At 34.5% G+C, this 16,347-nt stretch overlaps 1 protein-coding gene across 7 annotated transcripts in view; it reads right to left on the reverse strand.

Moving 5' to 3' along the window:
• The window catches only part of Mef2 (myocyte enhancer factor 2), a 409,979-nt gene extending 394,617 nt beyond the window's left edge, over window positions 1-15,362 (reverse strand). The window contains exons 1-3 of one of the 7 annotated variants that reach the window (XM_069832390.1): window positions 15,079-15,362; window positions 14,446-14,512; window positions 8,874-9,036 (exon numbers count right to left, since the gene is read on the reverse strand). The gene's annotated coding sequence lies outside the window, so the exon portion shown is untranslated. The remainder of the gene's footprint in view (window positions 1-8,873; window positions 9,037-14,445; window positions 14,513-15,078) is intronic. The other 6 variants (XM_069832381.1, XM_069832380.1, XM_069832379.1 and 3 more) reach the window with 6 other exon arrangements.
• Window positions 15,363-16,347: the final 985 nt, after the last annotated feature.

Here is a 16,347-nt window from a genome sequence, read left to right on the forward strand (position 1 = left end):
CCCCGGACTCATTTCACCAGCATTATCACCTTCATATCATTCAGACGCTAAATAACCTAGATGTTGATACAGCGTCGTAAAATAACCCAATAAAATAAAAATAAATACATACAATTTCATTACTGTGCTTTTGTCTTTCTGCATATATTGTAATTTTCTGCCAGTTTTGATATTAATCGTAGAATTTAAGGCAGAAATCAGAGGTGGTGCGTCAATAAGAGCACAAGAGCACGTGAACACCTTGTTTCCATTAATGCACGACTAGTTTTATTATTTAATACCGTATTGGCGTAGTGGGGATGTACCGTATAATATCAGGATCGAGTATTTTAAAATTCCCGCATCTTGCATAAACTTCTTATGTAAACTTGGCAACATCCGTTCACGTACAAGCCTTGCTCTTTTCAAAAAGGTTACAGGAATTTCACGCATGCGCGGGAGAAAATTGTCTTTCGCTGGCCGCTTATGACTCGCCAAGAGCACAAAGCGTTAAGTGAACAGTGAATCTATCCTACAGATGTCAGGTGCATCGATGCTATCATTCACGTGCTATATCTCGAGGAGAAAATTTAATAAGTTTGAATTTTAGCCTGCAGGTGTCAGCATCTCACTGTCGGAACGTTTACTTTATTTGGATGTGTGTACAGTGCTGCTACGAGAGTGTAGTTTGTGAATTACTATACTTCAGTATCGGCATATAGCATAGTTTGGCTTTCAAAGACATGCTGGCTGAATGTGATGGTGGTATGAATTTAAATATCTGTATGGTGGTGTATATTATTTAAGAATAATATTTACTGGCATGTATTTATAGTAATCAATCTATGTGAATGGGATTACAGTACTGGTATAGGCTATAGTGTATCAGTGTGTTGTGAATCAAAATACAGTATATTACTGAACACATGCTTTTGTAAATTGTTTTATGTATTAATTTTTAACAAACGTAAACAATGAACTCTGTTCAAGTAATTTTGAAGAGTAAAGAACTGGGTAAACTGACTTTCCAGAAAAAATTGGAAATAAAAAGACTAGGTTTCATTATTATTACTTACTTACTTACAAATGGCTTTTAAGGAACCCGAAGGTTCATTGCCGCCCTCACATAAGCCCGCCAGCAGTCCCTATCCTGTGCAAGATTAATCCAGTCTCTATCATCATACCCCACCTCCCTCAAATCCATTTTAATATTATCCTCCCATCTACGTCTCAGCCTCCCTAAAGGTCTTTTTCCCTCCGGTCTCCCAACTAACACTCTATATGCATTTCTGGATTCGCCCATACGTGCTACATGCCCTGCCCATTATTATTATTATTATTATTATTATTATTATTATTATTATTATTATTATATGTTGTTTTGAATATATATACTGTTTTTTCGACAGTGAAACATTGGAATCATAACATTTCATATTAGGCTAAAAACGTACGATTTCAAATTCTCTTCGATTTTGGAACTCAAAATTGTAAACACATAATATTTTATCACGAACCGCCACTGGCAGAAATGATTGTAGATAATCATTGTGCTGATGCGATGGAATGTAACGATATAGAAGAGGCAAGGAAAGTAGCTTGTGCTACACTAATACCGGAGAAATCTAAACGAAGGTATGAAGGAGCACATGTATGATTTTACTTCCCGTATGACATGCAGAAAAATTTCATAACAGCATTGTTTTTTCTTTGTTGCTACAGTTACAGAGAATCATGAAGGGAATTTGAAGTTCTATGCCATGGCAACACTAACAGCAAGTAACAAAAAACGCACGATTATCCAAGAAAATGTTAAGCTCAGTTCATACAAATGAAAGAATAACTAGTAAAAATTGATCTCCATAGCAATATTAAAGGGGCTTCAAATAGAAAGACCGAAAATCAGCAATTTTTAGTATTTACCTACTTTAACAGTCTGTAACTTTCTGGATATATACACAAATTTTCTACTGAAACATCAATTTATAATAAAAAAAAATATTTATTTTGAGTAATCCCACGTCCATCAAGTGCCTTTTAAAATAAATACAAGTTGCAAGTAATTATTTTTCAAATGAAAAACGCATTATCTCAATAACAGATTGTTCAACTTCCTTAAAATTTTTACAGTTTTTTTTATTATTACTAGCAATCAAAAGCTATAAATATGGATAGACAAGACTACACACTCCGTGAGAATGATGATGAAGCCAGCATGAGAACTCTGCAATGAACCACCTTTGTGGTGTAGGAGTCAGCATGCTGGTCTCTTACGCAGAGGGCCTGGGTTTGATTTCCAGTTGCATTGAATTCCCTAGTTGACTTTTTCAGGGTTTTCCCTCAACCATAAGGCAAATGCTACGAAATTCGGGCCACAACATCCCTGAATATCACCAGCTTCATTCATCACCAAAATCATAATCATAACAAATCAATAATACATCTACAGATGCCATCTATAGTCGCGATGCTGTTATTCCCGGCGTGACTCCTCCTCTTTGCTTACATCTTAGGAAGTGAAGGCTCTATAAAGTCTAGGTAGGTAGTATCGTTCGCCATTTTTGTTCTTTCGTTGCCGAGCTACCATACGAGGAATCTATTTGTCACACCGTTAAACATTATCATGTCGTAGTTCCTATGATAATAAATCAAACGCACTGTAATTAAGCTTTCTGCGAATGCCAACGAAAGAGCCAAAATGGCGGGCGATTATATTAAGTATTTATCGAGCCTTAAGAAATGAATAACGTCTTCCTCAGCGATTCACAAGATGCACATGTTTAAATGTAGCCGACCTGCAACGCGATTGGCTGCCGGAAATTAGAGCGACGGGACTATAGTATACAATAGAACCAATTTCAACAATAGTACACAGGCCTTCGGATTTCACTCAAAAGATTAACTCGCGATATGACCAGAGATGTTAAAGTGAGTATAAATAACAAAGAAAAAAAAACTCTGGAATGAAACCTGCATGGCCAGAGAGTTGAGAGAAAGACGTGGAATGATGTAGAGGTGCTATCGTGAAAAAGACTAAAGTCTGCAATCGCAGCAACTTAATGTCTCATTGCAAAGGACAACAAAGGCTGGAGAAGATTTGTGGACAATCTCTGATCCTGAAAGATTATTATTATTATTATTATTATTATTATTATTATTATTATTGTTGTTGTTAGTTATTACTGTTTTTATCTGTATCACTGCGCTGGATTTTTATTGGCCAACAACTGTTGACCAGCACATAATATCAATAAATACATAATAATTACTCTGCAGTCCATAGTAAAGCCAGAGCACAGCGTAGTACAGTGCAATCAAAAGGAACACAACAGATTAACAACCTAGATGTATGTTAAGAATGCCACGACCATGAGAAAGTAAGTAGAGGTTCTAAGAAATTATGTTGACTAGTAAGAACAAAATGAGTTTTCCATTTACGACAATGAACTCTTATAAATTGTGTGCAGTGTAAATAGTATGCTACATAGCTTGTAACATAGGAAACACAAAAATACTATTAAACATAGAGGTGCTTGTGACAGAAAACGCCAAGTTAACTAAGCACAACAGAAGGCTACCTCACTATTAAGTGAAAGAACGTTTTGTGAAGATCTGTTTGGAGCATCATTGCAGTGTACTAACTGTTAAATAAATTGCAGAATGAGAAACTGTAAGGCTTTTTGGGAAAGTACACACGTAGGAAAATTCCTTCAGAATCAACACTGTGGAAGAATTATGTAGGCTACAACATTCAAACCGCAAATGTATAACTTGAATGAAAAATAAATTGAAAGAAAAATTGTGGGTATGAATTGATGTAGTTTAGTTATAGGTTATTAAATACAGAAGATGCCGATACATTCTACCTTCTTACTACTGAAGTATTAGACATGGTTATTTATTCTACCATACGTGAACTTTTTAATGCTATGAGTTTGCTTTGACCATCATGTGTGCTATATGAAAATATCTTGCTAAAAAAATTGTCACAGATACTGCAGCCTATAGGAACAAATCAGCAAAGTTTCTTCAACAGCATTATCCGAAGAATATGATACACGTGAATATCTTGCACATAATTGTCACAGACTTGTAGAAGAGGAGAGAGCACAGTTTCATGGCGTTGGCAGACTAATGGCTAATATTACAAAAGGTGTTTATTACGACACCATATCTTATTTCTGAATTCAAATACAGTGTGCCAGGGTACCTATTCTTCCATCTCCAATTATTACATGAAGATAAACGTTCTTAAAAGCTTGCAATAATATTATCGTGACAATTTTGCAATCAGTAAAGAAAAGGATTTGATTTGAGAGAGGCCGTAGCAATCAAAATTTTTATAAATATCTTGTAATAATGCAGCCCTGGAAAAAAAAAACACACACACGCACACACCCACCCACCCACCCCCACACCCGCAACATTCTGATTCAAATGGGTACTTCTCACCAAATTCACAAGGGAAAGGAATGTATACATATTTTTTTTGTATATGAGCCGTTCAGAACAAAAGTGGTGTAAGTCAAAATTGGATAATGAAGTTTATAGTAAAAATTCTGTAAAATACAGCGCAAAGTAGCGAATAATATGTCCTTCTTGCTATCCACTGACTAATAATAGTTTAAATGAACTGAATATTAATTGCTACTTTGCGCTGTATTTTACAGAATGTTTACTTTAACCCTCATTACCCATTTTTGACTTATACCACTTCTGATCTGAACGGCTCATATATATCCTGTTCCCGCACCTCTTTCTACTATACTAATGAGGTTAATGAGGTTTAATATTATGTACACTAATGATAAATATCGTTTAAAGACTAAGTTAATTTTAAACTACATACATATTTACCACTGATATATTTTTAAAAATAACTGAGCAACTTCAGGTTGCCTTTTATGAAAGTTTTCAGTCACTCAACCCAGCAGAGAATCTCTAAATTAGGCCAAATACAAGTACAAAGCAATACATTAGTTAGGTGTCGTGGTAAGGCAGGACTTGATTTATACAGGTGTTATCACACGAGGCTTATCCTGAACTGTGTCCACTTGCAAGACGTTTACTGTCTGTGTGTTCCCCCCCTCCCCTCGGCATGCCCGATTACAATATGTAATATTACATGCTATATATTCTTACTCCTATGCTGTAGATTTTAGTTTCCAAACTGTTGTATTTCTTAGATTAGTTTAAGCTATTAAAAGTATCTGTAATTTAATCAATTATAGTGTGATCAAATTACAGATACTTTTAATAGCCTAAACTAATCTAAGAAATACAACAGTTTGGAAACTAAAATCTACAGCATAAGGAGTAAGAATATATAGCATATAATATTACATATTGTAATGGGGCATGCTAAGGAATAAAGTATTAAAACACACACACACAGTAAACGTCCTGCAAGTGGACACAGTTCAGAGTAAGCCTCGACTGATAACACCTGTGTAAATCAAGTCCTACCTTACCACGACACCTAACTAATGTATTGTTTTGTACTTGTATTCAGCCTAATTTAGAGATTCTCTGCTGAGTTGAACAATTGAAAACTTTCATAAAAGGCAAAATTAGCCTATTCTTCTAAATATCAATGTTAGATTATTATGTACAAGTACATACCATACAATAAAATATATACCAGTGAGAAGCAGTACTCATTTGAATCAGAATGTAATATTACTACGCCAATGAAGTACTGTACAATACCAGAATGTAATGAGATGTGATAATTTTACTCTAAAGGAGTTGGCAGATGGAAGTGTACATGGTGAAGTTACAACATTTCACTCCAAAAAGTGCCAGTTTCACACCCCTGTTCTAGATTGTTTTAATTTTTTGGTCGCTATAATAGTAGGGAAAGTTATTGCTCTGAAGTGTGATAGTTTCTCACTCCTGTTCTAGACTGTTTTAATCTTCTGGTAGATAAAAGTGTAGGGGAATTCATGACACTACTTCAAAGAGCAACAGTTTCCCAACTCTGTTCTACATTGTTTTAATTTTTTGGTCGCTATAATAGTAGGGGAAGTTATTGCTCTGAAGTGTGATAGTTTCTCACTCCTGTTCTAGACTGTTTTAATTTTCTGGTAGATAAAAGTTTAGGGGAATTTATGACATCACTTCAAAGAGCAACAGTTTCCCAACTCTGTTCTACATTGTTTTAATTTTTTGGTCGCTATAATAGTAGGGGAAGTTATTGCTCTGAAGTGTGATAGTTTCTCACTCCTGTTCTAGACTGTTTTAATTTTCTGGTAGATAAAAGTTTAGGGGAATTTATGACATCACTTCAAAGAGCAACAGTTTTTCAACTCTGTTCTACATTGTTTTAATTTTTTGGTCGCTATAATAGTAGGGGAAGTTATTGCTCTGAAGTGTGATAGTTTTTCACTCCTGTTCTAGACTGTTTTAATCTTCTGGTAGATAAAAGTCTAGGGGAATTCATGACACTACTTCAAAGAGCAACAGTTTCCCAACTCTGTTCTACATTGTTTTAATTTTTTGGTCGCTATAATAGTAGGGGAAGTTATTGCTCTGAAGTGTGATAGTTTCTCACTCCTGTTCTAGACTGTTTTAATTTTCTGGTAGATAAAAGTGTAGGGGAATTTATGACATCACTTCAAAGAGCAACAGTTTCCCAACTCTGTTCTACATTGTTTTAATTTTTTGGTCGCTATAATAGTAGGGAAAGTTATTGCTCTGAAGTGTGATAGTTTCTCACTCCTGTTCTAGACTGTTTTAATTTTCTGGTAGATAAAAGTGTAGGGGAATTTATGACATCACTTCAAAGAGCAACAGTTTCCCAACTCTGTTCTACATAGTTTTAATTTTTTGGTCACTATAATAGTAGGGGAAGTTATTGCTCTGAAGTGTGATAGTTTCTCACTCCTGTTCTAGACTGTTTTAATTTTCTGGTAGATAAAAGTGTAGGGGAATTTATGACATCACTTCAAAGAGCAACAGTTTCCCAACTCTGTTCTACATTGTTTTAATTTTTTGGTCGCTATAATAGTAGGGAAAGTTATTGCTCTGAAGTGTGATAGTTTCTCACTCCTGTTCTAGACTGTTTTAATTTTCTGGTAGATAAAAGTGTAGGGGAATTTATGACATCACTTCAAAGAGCAACAGTTTCCCAACTCTGTTCTACATAGTTTTAATTTTTTGGTCACTATAATAGTAGGGGAAGTTATTGCTCTGAAGTGTGATAGTTTCTCACTCCTGTTCTAGACTGTTTTAATTTTCTGGTAGATAAAAGTTTAGGGTAATTTATGACATCACTTCAAAGAGCAACAGTTTCCCAACTCTGTTCTACATTGTTTTAATTTTTTGGTCGCTATAATAGTAGGGGAAGTTATTGCTCTGAAGTGTGATAGTTTCTCACTCCTGTTCTAGACTGTTTTAATTTTCTGGTAGATAAAAGTTTAGGGGAATTTATGACATCACTTCAAAGAGCAACAGTTTCCCAACTCTGTTCTACATTGTTTTAATTTTTTGGTCGCTATAATAGTAGGGGAAGTTATTGCTCTGAAGTGTGATAGTTTCTCACTCCTGTTCTAGACTGTTTTAATTTTCTGGTAGATAAAAGTTTAGGGGAATTTATGACATCACTTCAAAGAGCAACAGTTTCCCAACTCTGTTCTACATTGTTTTAATTTTTTGGTCGCTATAATAGTAGGGGAAGTTATTGCTCTGAAGTGTGATAGTTTCTCACTCCTGTTCTAGACTGTTTTAATTTTCTGGTAGATAAAAGTTTAGGGGAATTTATGACATCACTTCAAAGAGCAACAGTTTCCCAACTCTGTTCTACATTGTTTTAATTTTTTGGTCGCTATAATAGTAGGGGAAGTTATTGCTCTGAAGTGTGATAGTTTCTCACTCCTGTTCTAGACTGTTTTAATTTTCTGGTAGATAAAAGTTTAGGGGAATTTATGACATCACTTCAAAGAGCAACAGTTTTTCAACTCTGTTCTACATTGTTTTAATTTTTTGGTCGCTATAATAGTAGGGGAAGTTATTGCTCTGAAGTGTGATAGTTTCTCACTCCTGTTCTAGACTGTTTTAATTTTCTGGTAGATAAAAGTTTAGGGGAATTTATGACATTACTTCAAAGAGCAACAGTTTCACAACTCTGTTCTACATTGTTTTAATTTTTTGTGGATAGAAGTGTAGGAGAATTTATGGTAGAGTGACAGTTTCCCCATTTCTGCTCTACATTGCTAGTGGATAAGAATGTAGGGGAAGTAGAGCACCAGTTTCCCATCCCTACTCTAGATTGTTTTAATTTTCTGGTTGATAAAAGTGTAGAAGAAATCATGACATTATCGTTCTGAAGAGTGACAGTTTCTCATCCTTGCTCTATATTGTTTCAATTTTCTGGCAGATAAAAGTGTAAAGCAATTTATGACATTGCTTCAAAGAGTGACAGTTTCCCACCCATGCTCTAGATTGTTGTAACTTTCAACACTCCTAATATCAAGTATTAAGATCTTTTGATTTCTAAATTGGTTAATTTCAAACACTACCGTTCGCCAATTAGGAGTTTGTCCTTAAAGGCTGAAGAAAACCAGGACAACCTAACAGATAATATAACTGACTTCTTTATCATTGGTGAAAAAAAGTGTTAAGCCTAATCCTCAATATATAAAAAATGGCCTAAAAGATTATGAGTATTTCTTTTTACTTATAATCAACCAGTCTTAACAATAGTACAAAAACAATGCTACATCAGTCTACAGCTAAAAAAAAAAAATTGTACATATTCATAAATTAAAATGAAAAGTGTTAACACTTTTACAGCTAATAAAATCAGTTTCGTATCATCCTGCACAAAAAACTCAACTTCCAAATACAACAGACTACAAAGAATAAAGAATCCCCTCAAAACCATAAAAAGTTACCTGGATTCAAAATGATGCCACTTCTTTCTCTGAATGTGTACACTTGTATGTATTTCTAAAGATTTTCACACTAATAATACGTTCTTTTGAGGTAACTTTTCTTCTGATGCCTTCAATTTCAGTGCCACATTGAGACTGTGACAACTTTATCTTTTAAATTACCCTGTAAGAGAAATGTGCAAAATGTTAAATTATATTTATTATCTTTGCCACAAATCATACTGTACATGTCTGAAAATATGATACCACACAAAGTTTACCTCTCCTCGTCTGCTTTTAATACACTAGCCTATTTACTTTTACTGTCTTGTATCTGGGAATGACTGAACATAACTGGCTTTAATAAATGCACGAGCTATTAATATATAAGACTGACACACAAAAATTAAATAATCTTCTTAGTTTTTTAACTTAATAGTTTACTTCAAAACAGAATTGTATGTATCCTACAGTTATTTAATTTGCTAATAGTACACGAGATGACAACACATTACAACCAATCAATATGATGTTATTACAGTATTTAATTTTAGCAAAACATTCACACAAATTATAGATACTGAACATGATAACGGTAAACATTTATATTAACTTATTGGGAACTTTTAATTCCCAATAGTTGTCCAATTCTTAACTTACGAACCTCTTGTCTGTTAACATTGATGTGTTCTTTTCATTAAATAACCAATTTCAAAAAGAACAAAAGCAAAAAATTTGTTCATCTTTTAAATTTGTTAAAAATAACCTCTAAAAGAATAGGCCAAATCATACACATTAATTTTTCTCTATCTGTTATTTAATGATTCTATATCAACTGTATTGTTATCTAGCACAGAATTGGTGACATCGAGATGACATTTTGGTAGGATGAGTCCGTGAATTCGCAATGAGATTACCTGACATTTGATTTACAATCAAAGAAAACCTTTGGGGGGGGGGGGGGGGGGGGGGAACCAACATGGTCATCATCAAAATGGGATTCTGACTCACATTTGAATGCAGCCCCAAGAGCATGAGACCCTCTTGTTAACATCTAGACTATACCAATGATTCATTCACAGTGTTCTGCCCAAAGGCAGGTTTTTCAATGCAAACCCAGCATTCTCCAGTATTTCCTATTTTCTGCCTTCCTCTTAGTCTCCGCATATGATCCATATATCTTGATGTCTCTATCATCTGATTTCTTTTGGCCCGAACTCTTCGCCTATTCACACTAATGATTCAAGAATAATTTATAAAATACTACTGTTGGTTTCCAATGCCGAACACTTGACAACCAAGACTGATTCTTCTTAACTGATTTCGGAGTAAGTGAAACCTATTCTAAATTATTGAACCTTACACATGTAAACCTACAATGCAAGATTATTATATAGATGGCTCTGAACCAGGAAAATTAATAATCAACATGGTATCACTTTCTTCCATCAAAGGTACATCCAATTCTTTTCAGAGACATGTTATCAATAGTCGAGGGAAGAATACTGACGGCTCGTAAATAGGATTATGGCTTGATTTGTCTTTATTTATAAACAAAGAGTCTTTTAAATGGAGTAAATGTACATGATGACAACAGTTTTAGCCAATGGAAGCAGAGGTCTGTGTTACTCTCGGATTTAGTCGGGTCTGATTTTTTATGCTAGCAAAGAAATGAGTACAAATATGCTTTGGACATCACATATTTTATGTTCATGTTGCAGTAGGATCTCAGATCAGTAGGGACCTACCGGGTCTACCAGGTTTAGGTGCAGGACTCCATCATGCTCCACTCATTTAGAACTAGGCAGTTATTTTTCGACAATATTGTGACCGTGTCTAGCCACAATGAGTTCCGCTTTTTGAACTTCCAAGAAAAACTTAAAACTGGAGAATTAACTGACAAATCTAAACCCACTTCACAATAATAAAAAGCAAACTTTGGAATCATTTTTATATTTTAGCGGACAAAGACAAAACTGTCATCCCAGGATTTGCTCAGTGTATTAAATATAAGCATGTAGTGTGTCACAACTTCAAGTTGGGAAATACAAATTTGTAGATTAACATGATCTCTATTCGAAATTTCCGCTCAAGTAGGAGATAGGAAGGCTGGAAAAAAAATCTCAAATAGTACATCACCATCATCATTATTGGCACTATAGTATGTATGATGGGTCCCTATCACCACAGCATGGCACATCCTCAGGTTGCAGATAGAGGAGACGGCCTTCTCCAGATATGGAAGATAGCTGCGAATATACTGAATAAGCAGTCACAGATAGCTGATAAGGGGAGGTCCTCCAGCTTGGGGGTTGGGTATAAGGCTAACAACCCATCACCATAAAAAAACAGCTCGTTACGAAAACACAACATAAGCCTTGGAATGGAACTGATTCTCTGGCACAACTACAGTAAGGAATAAGGTTATGGGCAGGTCATATAGCACGTATGGACGAATCCAGAAATGCATATAGAGTGTTAGTTGGGAGGCCGATGGAAAAAAAACCTTTGGGGAGGCCGAGACATAGATGGGAGGATAATATAAAAATGGATTTGAGAGAGGTGGAATGTGATAGTAGAGACTGGATTAATCTTGCTCAGGATAGGGACCGATGGCGGGCTTATGTGACGGTAGCAATGAACCTCTGGGTTCCTTAAAAGCCATCTGTATGTAAGTAATAGCCTGTTACAGGCCTTGACCATCCCTACAACGAGCCTCCATTCATTCCTACCTTCTGCCTTACTTTTTCATCTTTGTATTCTCAATATTTTAAATCTTGTTCAACCATCTAACGTAAGACCATCTAGTTCTTCTTTTGCCATCTGTTTTTGTTAAAGTAACTTTACAGCATAGTCCAGCCCCTTCTTTCTGTAAAGGTGTACCAACCACCTAATCCTTGAGAACAGCGTGTTTACCCATACTGATTAGATGATAGTCCACCTCTGCTAAGGCAAGTAGGTGTGAGACAGCATGATATAAGAGGCAAGAGATATGATTCAGGGAGCTCTAAAAGATGATGGGAGGAGGAGAGATGAATTTTCTGATACAGCTTTTATGCAGTACGTCTATGTATCAATTTAAAAATAGTTTCAGACAAAAAATATTGGATGTTATAACATTTCTGCAGACATTTCAATGAACACATCCTCTAATGTTTTATTTATTGCTACGCAAAATGCTATTTACTGTCCATTTTTTTTATTTTTTTTTTAACAAAAGGTCAGTCATTAATTGAAGCGTCAGCTGGAACAACGTTATAAGTTACATTTGGTAAAATTTACAGGAGCTGAAAAAATGTGTACACGTAAAACAATGTTCCAGGGTAGCAAACTTTTGGGTGGACAAATCTCACATATTGCATTGATGGACAGTTGCAAGCCAAGGAGTATAGCAAGGTAACATGACATACACACGGAAACACGCCGAATGAAAATTTTGTAACTTACAACGTTGTTCCAGCCGACACTTCAATTAATTTCGTTATACCATAAGAGGAAAAAAAAATTGTAATGCACTCATTTTACTGTCATTATTACAATACTAAATTGAGACCTGTTCTAAATTAACTCAACAAAACATAGCGAACCATTCACCTGTGACTCTTTAATTTCTCAAAAGATGATAGGACTACGACAGTATTTGTGAATATATAGGTATAGCCCTAACGAATTTATACAGACTGATATATATCAAGCACAATGTAATAGTCGAATTATGATATGTAACTATATATTTAAAAATATGGAAGATTACAATTACATTTTATGACCTTTCCAAAATTAATATTTTGTACCTAGCATGATATTTATGTCATGTGTGTGCAGAATTCAGTACTTCGAATTACTTATAATGTAAATCCAGATGTTTGAGATGGGCAGGGCATGTAGCACATATGGGAGAATCCAGAAATGCATATAAAGTGTTAGTTCCGGATGGATTTGAAGCAGGTGGGATATGATGATAGAGACTGGATTAATCTTGCACAGTATAGGGACCAATGGAGGGCTTATGTGAGAGTGGCAATGAACCTCCAGATTCCTTAAAAGCCGTAAGTGGTAATGTATTTACTTATAACCTACAGTGATTTTAAATTAAATCGTATTAGCCTTACATAATAAGATTAATATCCTCGTGTACTTTATACAATTTATATAAAATATTCCAAAATTATAATTACTCAGTTCTGAAATGGAGTGGTAAACAAGCAATGCTGCCAGTGATTTCTTGATGTAAAAAATACATATTAGTCTACTGTCAGCAATTTCTCAATATGAAAAAAATTCACACTGTGACACAAATAATGTCGAGATGGTTGTCAATTATGTCAATGGAAAAAATCCATTTCATTTGTACTTCCCTCTCCCTTCCACACCCTCCCAAATTACTTCATAACGAAAATATACAAACGAAATTCAAGGCATTCCATAAGGACTACGATTGCATATATCACATTACAAAAGATAAGTACCTATAGTATCATTTCAAAACACTTCTGATTGCGGTTCTGGCTGATATGTACATCTATTATCAGGCAGTACATCTCACTTGATGATATGTGTCAGAGGAAAAATAATTGTGTGTAGGCCTATGCCTCTGAAGTCTGATTAGTGTGTTTAGCTAGTCAGTGATGTATGCAATGAAAGGGGAAAGGAAGTGACCACCCTAGCCCACTATCTCCTGGCTTAGTTGCCTCATGAGTGATACGTTGTTGGTGTCATGAGGTTCAAACCTGTATTCAGATAGTTCAATAAACAACAACTGGACGAAAAGTACACTAAGTAGTGTGAAAAGGATTGACTAAAAAGCTGACTAAACAACATTTCAAAAAACCAATATTTTACAGAAAACATTGTGTAAGAAGAAGAAGAAGAAGAAGAAAATATTGCGCAAAGACATAGCCTATTTTGGCATCTCAAAAATAACTAATGTTTGCACTATTACAAATGTTTCTCTATACCAGTACATCACATTATACATTAATGTTGGGTCTGCATGCTCCAATGATGAAGTAAATACAACGAATGAATGATACATATACTATTGAGTTGTGCACTCATATGTGTCTCATTCCTAAGTCTGACAAAGACACTAAAATGAATTACTATATATCAACTATAATGCACTAAATAAAGAATAAATTTGGTTCATTGTGACATGTCAGTCACAGTGTTAGTACACAGAAAAAGTGTGTAAATAACAATTAATTTTTAAACTACACTTCCTTCGCCAATACAGTCGCACAGAAGTATGGAATAATATTTGCAAGATCGATGAAACAACACTGACATTTAAATTTCAAGTAATAGTATTAAAATGCTTAGGTAACACTTTCTGTAAAGTAAAATCGTTTTTGTAATAACTGTGTGTACAAATATAATTATGTACCTATGTAATTAAACTTATAAATAGAAACACAAAATATTGTAAGTCAATACACACATCTCCTTAGTTCCGACGGCTGTACTGTGATCCATCTAACCTCAATGTGATTCAGAACTCATTGCATTCTTATAAAAACCACTACATTTCGTAACACACATTTTACTCTCACCAGTTATAAATATAATGATCCGTTTAAAAAATCAAAATTACCTTTTAGTGATACACTTTTTGAAAATGATCTCGTCCTAGTGGATACGACATCTGTCACTGTTCATCACTGAAAATAAAAAGAAAAAACGGCTGTTGACTTCACATACAATACAATGTGGTAATTTTAAACAATATTTCAACAATAAAATTTCTAATCTTCACATTTTGAACTAGAACAAAATCATTCATCTGTAAAATTTCTAATGAACAACACGTATGTCATCCACTTTGACAATAACATTGTTATTTCACGTGCCACATTATCTGTTTACATATACTTGTCCCTACAAAAACCATAGCAAACATGTTGAAGCAAACTAATCCGCTTAATTACGCGAACCTCAAATGTCACACGATTAACTAAATAAATGTATATATGTTGCGAAAAATGAAAGAAGTAAACATATATATCTCTGTAGAGGCTTATGAGGATCGAACAACAATATAGATAATTATCAGACAGTCGGTTTTCAAGACTTGACCTCTACCGCCTTCTTTTTGCACTCTCTGATTAATGACCTATGTCTATATAGTGTCAACCGTCTGAAACGCAATAAGAATAATAATAGAGCCCAAAAATCAACGTTCACAAGCTCGAATAAAGGAACACACAGCATCATTTTAGTAAAATACCTTGCCTTGATTAAATTCAACGTCCACAACATATTAGGCCTATGACTTCAGCACGTACCACAGTAATCCTATCCTACAAGTGCACTTCCTCTGACGTCACCGATCCCTCCTTGCGCGTTCAACTTGACCTCGTCCTACCAATATCTTCCTGAATTCACAAGTATACCTAATTTCTCTGTTAAAAATGTATTTTCCCATATTTCATAAACTCTTATAAATGAACTTGAGAATATCAAATGTTCGGCTAGAACGTTAACATGACCCCAATGGTGAATATGGTGAATATTACACTTCCCGATGATGTCATTATGACATCACTAATCGCCAACCTTCATCTCCCGCAAGCATTGTGACCTTGATGTGCAAACACACTGTTGTCATTTACTACATGTTTATATTCTTGAGTCGCATAAGATTATTGACAATACATATTGTAATACACAGTGATGTAATGATCGTATAGTATTATACCTGAGTCTGCTGTTGTCTCTGAAAAGTGAATATATTATTGTTAAAACTGTGCATGATTATTTACCAAGCTATTACTACTTTTAATTTCAGCTGAATATTAATTCCGAATTATTCTACTAAAAAAAATAGTGATGAATTATTATTCTTTATATAAGATATGAATTAATTTGTTTTATTAAGTTTCACAAACTAAGTAGGCTAAACTATACTTTATCAGCAATATAATTAATTACAAATAATTTTGTAGTACATACAGCAGTACGAATTGACTGAGTACGTACGTGTGACAAAAAAATAAAGCAGCGCCGGTTTCTTGAGCAGACGAGAGAAAATGTACATTCATAATATTCAAACTAACCGCGTTCACATTGTAAATAAATTTTTAGTGGATGCCAAGAGACATGGATACTTAACAGCAGTTATTTCAACTACTTATTTTGAAACATTTACTGGAATATTATAAAATACGACCACTCACAATCAGATCATTAAATAGCGAATCACAGGGAAACCCTACAATGTTCATGTTCGTGTGTAATCATTCAATTTCTTATGGAAAAATTTCGTCCCTTTCAGTGTTGCCAGCCTTTACTCTTCTTACGTTTGTTGACGCATTATCTCTACTTCGGCTTTTGCTACGCCGTATTATATACAATAATCGTTGATTATAATTATTACAATGAAAATTCTTAGGTTTTAGCGCGATCTAGTGATAACAATCGACAGCATAGCAACATTTTTCTCATAAAACTAAAATATCCCATGCATGTTTTAAAATTATATTCATATATAGTAATT

This window comes from Periplaneta americana, chromosome 8 (genome assembly GCF_040183065.1).
Source record: "Periplaneta americana isolate PAMFEO1 chromosome 8, P.americana_PAMFEO1_priV1, whole genome shotgun sequence".
Taxonomy (NCBI): Eukaryota; Metazoa; Arthropoda; class Insecta; order Blattodea; family Blattidae; genus Periplaneta; species Periplaneta americana.